The following is a 9,524-nucleotide window of genomic DNA, read 5'->3' on the forward strand; positions in this document are numbered from 1 at the left end:
CTTCCTTTCTCTTTCCCTCCTGTCTTCTTCACTAGTTTCCCGAAGTTTGTATGATCTTCCTTGGTCCTCCAGCCTTGCTTCTAATCTCTTCCTCTTCTTGTATCTCTCTCTTTCCCCCACCCCTCTCAAATCTTCTCCCCTAAGGGTAAAATTGCCCTTAAGGTCTTATCTATTGCATTCAATTTTCTGGGTCCTCTTAGATTTTGTTATATAACCACAAATCCAATTCAGATGGTTAAAGGTGGCAAATTCATAGTTGCCACAGTTTGTCATTTTCTAGGCTGTATTTGATGCTACTGTTATTGCTGATTGCTTTAGTCATGGTGACATAACTGTGCTCACCAGTTATTCTTCCTGGTATACCAAGACAGTGCCTAAGGGTCTTAAAAAAAGAAAATACAGGCTAGCACCAAACAACTGGCGGCTGGGCCAAGTAGGCAGAAACTTCTCATCCCCAGTAAATTGAAGAGACAAGACTTTGAAACAGACTGAAAACCCAAAAGCTAGCTACACCTGGAAGATACTGCTGAGCAACAGTCATTTCCTAAGGGTTCAGAACATTGGCAGTATAGCTACTGGCCATAATAAGCAATTTACAAGCATCAACCCAGGAATTAAATGTTAAACAAACAAAACAAACAAACCCAGAAAATAACACCTAAACAAGATACAGCCACCCCCCCGCCAGACTTCCAGCTTACCAAAGGCAAACCCAGGTGGCACTGAGGTAGAACAATCCAAAAGCCGGTCGCTTGGACTCTCTGAAGTGGGAACAGCAGAAGTAATAAGGAAGAGGAACGAGGCCCTAGGAAAAAAAAAAATCAAAGCAGAAATAATTTCTTAGCTAACTAGAGATGGTGAACAGAATGAAAGACATGCTTAGCGACTCTAGAGAAGATACAGATTTTTTAAAAAAATAAGAGAAACTCAGGAAAATGATAGAAACCATGAATGCCCAGCATAGGAAAGAAACTGAAATAATGAAACAGATTCAGATATCTAGGGGATTAAAAATGCCACCGAAAGTATACATAGCAGAATGAGCCAATGTGAGGCTAGAACAGCAGATATAGAAGACAGGAATGCAGTTGGCAATCATGAAAAGAAAGGTTTCTTTAAAATAGCAAGGGATCACAAGAAATAAATCCAGCAGCTGGTAGATGATGCAAAGAATAACATAAGACTGATTGGAGTCAATGAAAAAGCAGGAGCTAGTGTAAATGACATTCTAAAAAAACCTGTTCACAGAAGTAATGGCAGAAAATTTCCCAGAGAAAAAGAATTTGACGTACAAATAAGTAAGGCATATATAACTCAAATTAGACATGAGCAAAAAATCCTCCCCTAAAGCATGATTTCTGCTCCAGAGTCTGACAGCCATACACACAGAAGACAGACACACACACACACACACACACACACATACACACACACACACAACCTACATTCTTGCTTTAATGGCAACTATAGTTTGGTGTGTTTTTTTTTTTTTTATTGTTTAATGGCAACTAAAAAAAAAAGTACCAATACATGAAAACTACAGAGCCTAAAGTAATGTGGGTGAACTCTTGCTTTGTTCAAGAATCTATTTATGAAAGATTTAAAATGCCCCAAGTGCCAGCAGCAGGAGGCTCTGTGACCAGCATTTCGTCTCTTGTGATGGCTGAGTAACACAAAAATCAAGGTTCCCTAGGCCTGCTTCTTTTTTTGGAAATAAAACCCAAATGCACCAGTCCCACTGTAATCGCTTCAGGTCCCTGTTGGGGTGTGATTTGCCTCGCCGTTGCCCTTCTAAGCTCTCTGCACCTACCTTACCTTACCTACCCACCTTCCCTTTGCAATTTCCCATGTTTCCCCCGTCAAGTCATTTCCACAGAGCAACTGCCCTGCCTGTTTCAACACAAGCCTCCCTTAACAAAACTGTTTCCCAGCATCCATCCACTCACAGACCAGAGCCATTACCATGCACCTGGCCTCCCTCTCAGCAGGTTAAATCCACGCTATAGATGTTCTATACGCTCAAATCCAGAGCTGTGGGAGGTACTGAGGAGCAGTACAGAGCAGCTGAGGGAGCTCCTGTGCTCAGGATGACAATGGTGGGATGGCAGGTCTGTGCAGGCCATATCCGTGGCCTGCAGCTGCAGGGGTCCTGAACAGCCAGGAATACACCCCTTGAGAGCCTGGACCTTTAACGTTACTGTGATTTTTAGAAGTATTTTTCATTATTTCATCACTCCACATGGACTACAATGGCAACAAAAGAACACGTGCAGGGAGGGCACAGTGCAGTGCCACTCCACCTCCTGCATCTGCCACACACAGCCAGTCCAATCCAACCCAAATCCCAGCACAGACATTGCCTGCGCTTGTGTGGCCTGGCAGGTGACGGACAGCATCAATTGCCACTAACAGTATCTCCACCTCCCCAAAGGTGCACACCTGTGAAGACAGGTGTTCAAGTTACTAAGCACACTCAAATTCTCTTACTTCAAAATAATTTAGTAAGTTAAAGTCATTTTTAGCAGCTGTGTTACAGGATAAACAAAACACACATAGGTTTTCTGCCTGCTCCTCACTCCACGCCACCAGGCAGGCCAATAGTCAGGCACCCCGGTGTAGGAGTGCGGGCCACGCAGATGCCAAAGTAGAGAGGAACCTCAGCACAATGGAGTGGGCTGCAGGGAAACAGTCAGGGGTTCCAATGCTGCTGCTTTCTTGTCTGACTGTAGTAAGTGTGCTATCTGACTTCTTTTTAAGTAGTAACATTTCTTTTTCCAAATGGAAGAGAAAAGTGGCAAGAAAGGAGAAAAGAAAGGTAAACCCGGGTCCAAAGCCCAGGACTATGAACTGTATCTCTCACTTCTGGGAGCCTGAGGGATGTGAACTATTTTCCTACCATGACTGACTGAAATATAAAATAGGAACAAAAACGCAGCAGTTTTGAAAGGAGAGGGTGCTGCCCGTGGACAGCGGACCCACTAGCTCTGCTCCCTCCGGGGGAAGGTCTGGTCTGACCACATAGACAGCCACAAACAATGACAGCACCCCCAGCTCCAACACCTGGCTCCTTTAAATGCCTTCAAGACACCAATACTGTCATTTGTGACGTACAGTCAGCCTTCACAGTAAATTAGACTCCACACCACAGTAAGTATCAATGGTGAAATCCATGCAGAATGACTTCCTTCTTGGTCCCTGGGCCTCAAAGCCACAGGTTCCACCTCTGAGGATTCAAGCAACCACACCCTGAATATATGTTTCTGGGGGAAAGGTGCTAAGGACGCAGGCGCTTCTCCTTATTCTCTCCAGGGCACAGAGCGACTGCCTACACAGCACGCTCACTGCGCTAGGCGGCCCGAGATCTAGAGATAACTTCACAATTGCTCGCCCAGGTGACAGGCAACTACTATCCATTTCATATGAGGCTCGTGGGCACCAGAAGTCTGGACAAGCCCCTTCAGGCAACACGTCTCCTGAACCGGCTTATTTCAACGCCCATAAGAAGGGGCGTGTCTCAGGTATCCCTTTTTTACCAAAGCCTGTACTGGTACATTTTAGATACACACAATAACATTCACCACATGGCATTTGTACAGTGCATGATATGACTTGCTTCTCCTGCCCCCGCAAGAGATACCACATGGCCTTCCAAATAATAATTTCAACTTTAACAGAATTCATATGAGACCATTTCCTACAAACCATTCATTTTAAAAATATCCCAATCCGCCAGGCATGGTGGTGCACTCCTGTAATTCCAGCACTTGGGAGGCTGAGGCAGGAGGATCGCTGCGAGTTCCAGACCAGCCTGGGCTACATAGTGAGTTCCAGTTCAGTCTCAACCACATAGTGAGACCCTATCTCAAAAAAAACCAAAATAAATAAATAAAAATAAAATTTCCCAATCCTACCCTAAAAATCATTAATATATACAAATAACTCTCTTTTCTGAGCACACAAAGTTTATCCTTCAAATGGCGCGGCACCTTCAATGAAACACTGGGAGGGGACTGCTCACAATGACTGTTTAACATATTTCCAATAACTAACGGGGACTATACCTTCCAAGGAGTATTTCCATGATTCTTACAGAAGTAAAGTTTAAAACTGTCAGAACATATATCTTCATTAAATAAATCTTCACTTCTGCAAGTTTTGTTTGCAACTGAAATTACTATTTCAAAGGCTCTGTAACCCACTAAGGCCTATCTGAATTTCCTGTCATAAGTATACTTACACATAAAAGAAAATCTAATCTGTAATAGATGAATCTTATTAAGTACCACCTATTCATTCTGTGGCTGACGAGAGAGAAAGCTGTAAGTGGAGAGCCTTACTTTCACACAGATGCCCAGCGCAAGGCGCGGGGGGTTGGGGGCACAAGCACTGTGCTGGAGCTTCTGGGCATTTCCAGCAAGGCTGGCGGAACAGGCAGACGCCCCACTGGAGTGCTGTAGGCTGTCATCGGAAGTCAGCATCAGAGACTTCACTGCACCCAGACTCCACAGTGACCCAGACAGCAACTCACTCCTCCCATGCCTGTCTGGGAATCCCCTGAATTACACTCATGGCTCCCGAAACCTTACTTACTTCCCTGTCTTTCAGATTGGTCATAATGGTCATGTAGAATTATGACTGATCCGATACCGCATTCTACCAAAGGGGGGCACCTCTGCTATACACAGTGTCTGCATCACATTAGAGCTTCTCTCACCTCCCCACACCCAGAGTCTGAGACTCAAGGACGAGCACCTGCTGCACCTGCTACATGCGGTGTGCAGTGACAGGCACTCCAGCGAGCAGAGCAACTAAGGAAACGGCCTGCTCAAGGCCTCACAGCTCTGGCCTATATTTTATTAGAATGAAAGGGAACCTGCTTGAGCTATTCACGCAGCTTCTGCGACAGAGAAGTTCCACAAACATTAAAATACACTTTCTGTAGCTTTGTACTGAAAGAGGTGCATTAAAACATCAAAAACTGAATCACTTAAAAATATTACTCTTCTCTGGAGCAACATTCAGTCTCTCTCCAAAAATAAAAAAACAAAACAAAGAAGATGGCACCACCTGCACGTTTTGCAACCAAGTGGTAGCCCTCTTCCCCAGGAGAACTTGGAAATGGACGGGAGGCTTACAGTCAGCAAGGCGGAGCAAACACGGAGCATCCTGTCCAAAATGCCAACAGCACCCAGGCAGAAACACACACTACAGGCTAGTCCAGGAGAAAACCTTTCATGGTAAAGTCAACATACCTGCTAGTCTAATTCACAAATAACTTCCTAGTCACTAACAGTCTGTTTAAAATATCGGAGAAAAGGTATCTCCATCTTTCTATGAAAGACTTCTGCACTCACATGGCATTTTATTGTCTCTCTCTCTCATACACACACACACACACACACACACACACACACACGCACGCAGCTGCTGTTTAGGTACACAGCTAATGCTCCATGTTTTATCCCCAGGTGCAACACGAGCACTTCTCCTCTGCTACCCACCTGACCCATTGTGTACAGCTCCTCTGCGCAATGGCGTAACACGAGTAGACTCCCTATTGGAGAAGAATTCTGTTCGTTATAAAAAATACAGTTTGAAACTTCCAGTTCCAAGGATCATTCATGTCAACAGAAAATTTTAAGATTATCCTGGCTCATTGCCTGTGCTCTTTCCAAGGACACTATGCTAACCATTTCTATGTATTTTCTCAATGTTTGTTTGGTTTTGGTTTTTTAATTTTAGACAGGGTCTTGCTATGTACTCTAGGCTGACCTTGAACTTGCTGGGCAGCCCAGGCTGACCTCAAACTTGTGGCAATCCTCCTGCCTCAGCCTCCCTAGTGCTGGGATTAGAGGTATGTGCCACCACTAAACCCAGCTCTACATCTTAAAAACACCTTGAAATAGAAATATAACATGGATTATTTTATAACAAAAATGACATGACTTCAATGAGGAAAAAAAATGACATGGAATTTCACATCCAAAAGGTGAAAACGATGCATCCTGCAGGTAGATCTGAATACACAAAAGAACAAAATTCTAACTAGGAAGTACTCAGTCAAAACTCTTGTTACTCCTAAAGTCAAGTCCCAAAGGAAGCCCATCTGCTTTGGACTGGTGGCCTGCAAGAAGACCCACCTGCAAAGCGTTATCCTGGAAACCCAGCTTTTCCCTTTGAACAATGGAATTATGTCACAAGTTGAAATAATCACAGAATCAAATTTATGAAGCCCAGATGATTCTTTTTGGGTTTAAAAACTAATACAGAGCCAGGCGTGGTGGTGCATGCCTGTAATCCCAGCACTCGGGAGGCTGAGGCAGGAGGATCACTGTGAGTTCGAGACCAGCCTGGGCTACATAGTGAGTTCCAGGTCAGTCTCAACTACATAGTGAGATACTGTCTCAAAAAACAAACAAACAAAAAAAAACAACCTAATACAAATAGGGCTCCTAAGATTTATACATTAAAAAATTTAAAAATCAGTATTTCCTGCTCAGTTTTAAAAGCAGAATTACACTAAACCTCAGCTCTCAGCATTCAGTTAACATCCAGTACTGTTTCTCCTGTCCAACCTCTGGAAGACCCAACAGGAAAAAGATCCCACAGTCTCAGACACAATCCCGCGCTCAGTCTTCAGCACGATTCTTGACTCACCAACTGCCAGAGAACTGTGACTGACACCTTGAGCACTGTCAGCTACCCTGCTGCTCTTATCGTCCCCAGCTAGACACAAGTGGAAGTGTTTAACCCAAGCTCACAGAAGAGCAGTTTCTAAAGTGCAGGCCACGATCATCAAACTCCTTGAAGCTGTCCTACTAGACAAAATTCACCAAAGTGTCAAGTCAAAGATAAAAGCACATCCTTCTCCCCAGCTGGGATTGTGGTAGAAGACTGCGGAAGTAATGTTAACATCGGGCAAAGCGGTCTCCCCTGGCTTCCCGCTCCAAGGGCCTCCTGATAGGTTCCTAGCTATACTCAGACGAGCATTTTCAACTGCCCTCACAGACCTGTGAGCACAAAATAAACATGAAGGAAACTTAGGACTGGCTACATGTCAGTAAAAGCTATTGTGATATAGATGGTAGTAAAAAGCATCTCTGAAAGACCAAAACAGCTTTGCAAAGAATCTCCTACCAAGTCTAAAATGAGCCCATCTGCTCCATGTATGCCCTTCAGGGCTGCTTAGGAAGGAGCTGTAACTAAGCTCAAGGAGGCAGCAAATACAACCTCAACATTCTTCCCTTCCCCAATTCCTCAACCCCACTAAAAGTGAGTACAGTTAAACATTCTTCTTGAGTCCTTGGCAGAGCAAGAAGGAAGACTTCGAATCCTTCAGTGAATTATAACAATGGCCTCCGAGAGAAAGGAATCCTTCTTCATTGCTGGTGGCAGAGCAGACTGGTGCAACCACTGTGGAAATCAGTGTGGAGATGCTTCAAACAATTAGGGTTAGAGGTCCCATTTGACCCAGCCATCCCTCTGCTGGGTATCTTCCCAAAAGAATTAAAAGAATCATACCACAGCGATAGATGCGTACCCATGTTTGTAGCGGCACAGTTTGTAAGGGCTAAAACTTGGAAACAGCCCAATTGTCCATCAGATGGAGACTGGATAAAGATTTGGGTTTTTTTTAATAAAATGGAGTACTACTCAGCCATAAAGAATGAGAAACTAGAGACATTTATAGCTTAAGTGGATGCACACTGAGGCCATACTCTTAAGTGAAATAAATAGGACACACATGTGTAAAAACCAAATCGTTTCCCTGGTGTGAAAATCTAAAAGCGTAAATAAGGATCAAAATGTGTAACTTAGGGCTGGATATTTAGCTCAGTGGTTCCGGCACCTGCCTGGCAAGCACAAGGTCCCAAGTTCAATCCTCAGTACCACAAACAAAAACAAAAACAAAATGTACCAAGACCCGTCATGCAAAGGTACAAGATCTCAATAATGAAAGTAACTGTACTGTATGCCTAAAATGTACCAATAAACTCAATTTTAAAAATGTATAATTCATACTGTGAAATAGGAAGAAAACGTCTAAAGGAGTAGGGGAAATGGGAGGGGTAGGGGAAAGCAAAGCAAAGCGAAGAAAAAACATGGAAACAGAGTCTTTGTAAATAGGAAAGGGTGAAGGGGGTGAAGGGAGGGCAGGGGAATGGGGAAAAATAAGCAAGACATATCATGTAAAGGTACAAGATCCTAATGATGAATGTAACCGTATTATAAGCCTAAAATGTACAACAAAAAAACCCAATGGCCCCTGAGCTGGTCTCCCAAATTCACCTCTCCACCCTCAGGCTCCACCACGAAACTATCCTCTCAGAACCACAGTGTGACTCACCCTGCTACCCATAATCCTCACAAGTTTCTCTCTCCCTTTAGAATAAAAGCCAGCTCTCCCCTCGCACCTCTCAAATCACTGTTCCACACGTGCCCTCTCCAGCCACCCCAGCCCTGCCCCAACCTTCCGGTTTTATACCTGCCCGTAACCCAGGGCCTCGGCACACACTGCTTCCTGTGTGGAGTGTTCTTTTTTCTCCTACCTTCACATCCACTCGTCATATCTTCAGCAACAACTTCCAATCTTCCTAAGAGTCACATTCACACCGCTGTTATTCCTTCAAAGCGCGTTTCACATCTACATGATTATTAAAGTCTACCTCCTCCATCTGACTCTCAGCTCTCTGACAACAAAGATCCTAGCTTTTCCTCAGGAAATAAGTAAATGAGTACCATTCGAAAGTCCCCATTATTTGATGCCAACTTTATTTCCTATTTTTCCACAACGCTACCCACCACAAGCCTGCCCTTGGTTTCCTCCAGAAACACTTTCCCCTCATCTCCAGGCCTTCAAATCCTGTGTATTCCCTGCCTACAGAATTCTCCTTTCTCCAAACAGATTAAAACACCACGATGCCAAGACAAGTTGTGTTTCCTCCAGGGTATTTTCCCACGGCGCCACTTCAGTCTCTGCTCCACGCGTTTACAGATTTTTGCATTCTTTCCGCTAATAATATACAGCCTGACAGTACTTTATCGCGTAGCACTGTGCCTTTTCTTCCAACATCAGGGCGAACTCCCCAAGCTGGACTACTTACAGCCCCCCACCCGCGGGCAGAGCTAAGTACTGAGCACTCACTGTGACACTGGATTTTCCCCTAACACACCAAATTTTTCCTCTGCAAAGCGTACTAGCTTCCCTTTTGCTCCTCTGCCTCTCAGGTGATTCAAGTGTCTGTAAGAGCGAGTTCCCTCTGGTGAGCTCAGGCCCGCCCTCCCCCACCCTAATAAACCCAATTTGGATCCCTCTTCTTCCCTGCCTGGAAGGACTTGATGTCCTGTGAAGCCCCCGCTCGCTGCGAGGGCCTCGTAGCCCTTTAAACCGCCGTCTCCGCTTACACCACGCTCATTCCAGGAAAGGGACCTCACACAGCCGACCCGGTCCTCGGCTGGTCCGCTGCCACCTCCCACCCCTCCATCAGGCGGAGCGCATTCGCTGCGACCCCCACCCAGGAAGG

At 44.8% G+C, this 9,524-nt stretch overlaps 1 protein-coding gene across 3 annotated transcripts in view; it reads right to left on the minus strand.

The window, feature by feature from the left end:
* Window positions 1–9,524, minus strand: part of Atp6v1c1 (ATPase H+ transporting V1 subunit C1) — a 42,938-nt gene that overhangs the window by 32,824 nt on the left and 590 nt on the right. Inside the window, exon 2 of one of the 3 annotated variants that reach the window (XM_010612118.3) lies at window positions 702–761. The exons of 1 other annotated variant lie outside the window; for it this stretch is intronic. The gene's annotated coding sequence lies outside the window, so the exon portion shown is untranslated. Of the gene's footprint in view, window positions 1–701; window positions 806–9,524 lie in introns of all 3 variants that reach the window. One more of the 3 variants, XM_010612116.3, reaches the window with a different exon arrangement.

Source organism: Fukomys damarensis, unplaced genomic scaffold (assembly GCF_012274545.1).
Source record: "Fukomys damarensis isolate Sample0158 unplaced genomic scaffold, DMR_v1.0_HiC HiC_scaffold_5, whole genome shotgun sequence".
In the NCBI taxonomy this organism is placed as follows: Eukaryota; Metazoa; Chordata; class Mammalia; order Rodentia; family Bathyergidae; genus Fukomys; species Fukomys damarensis.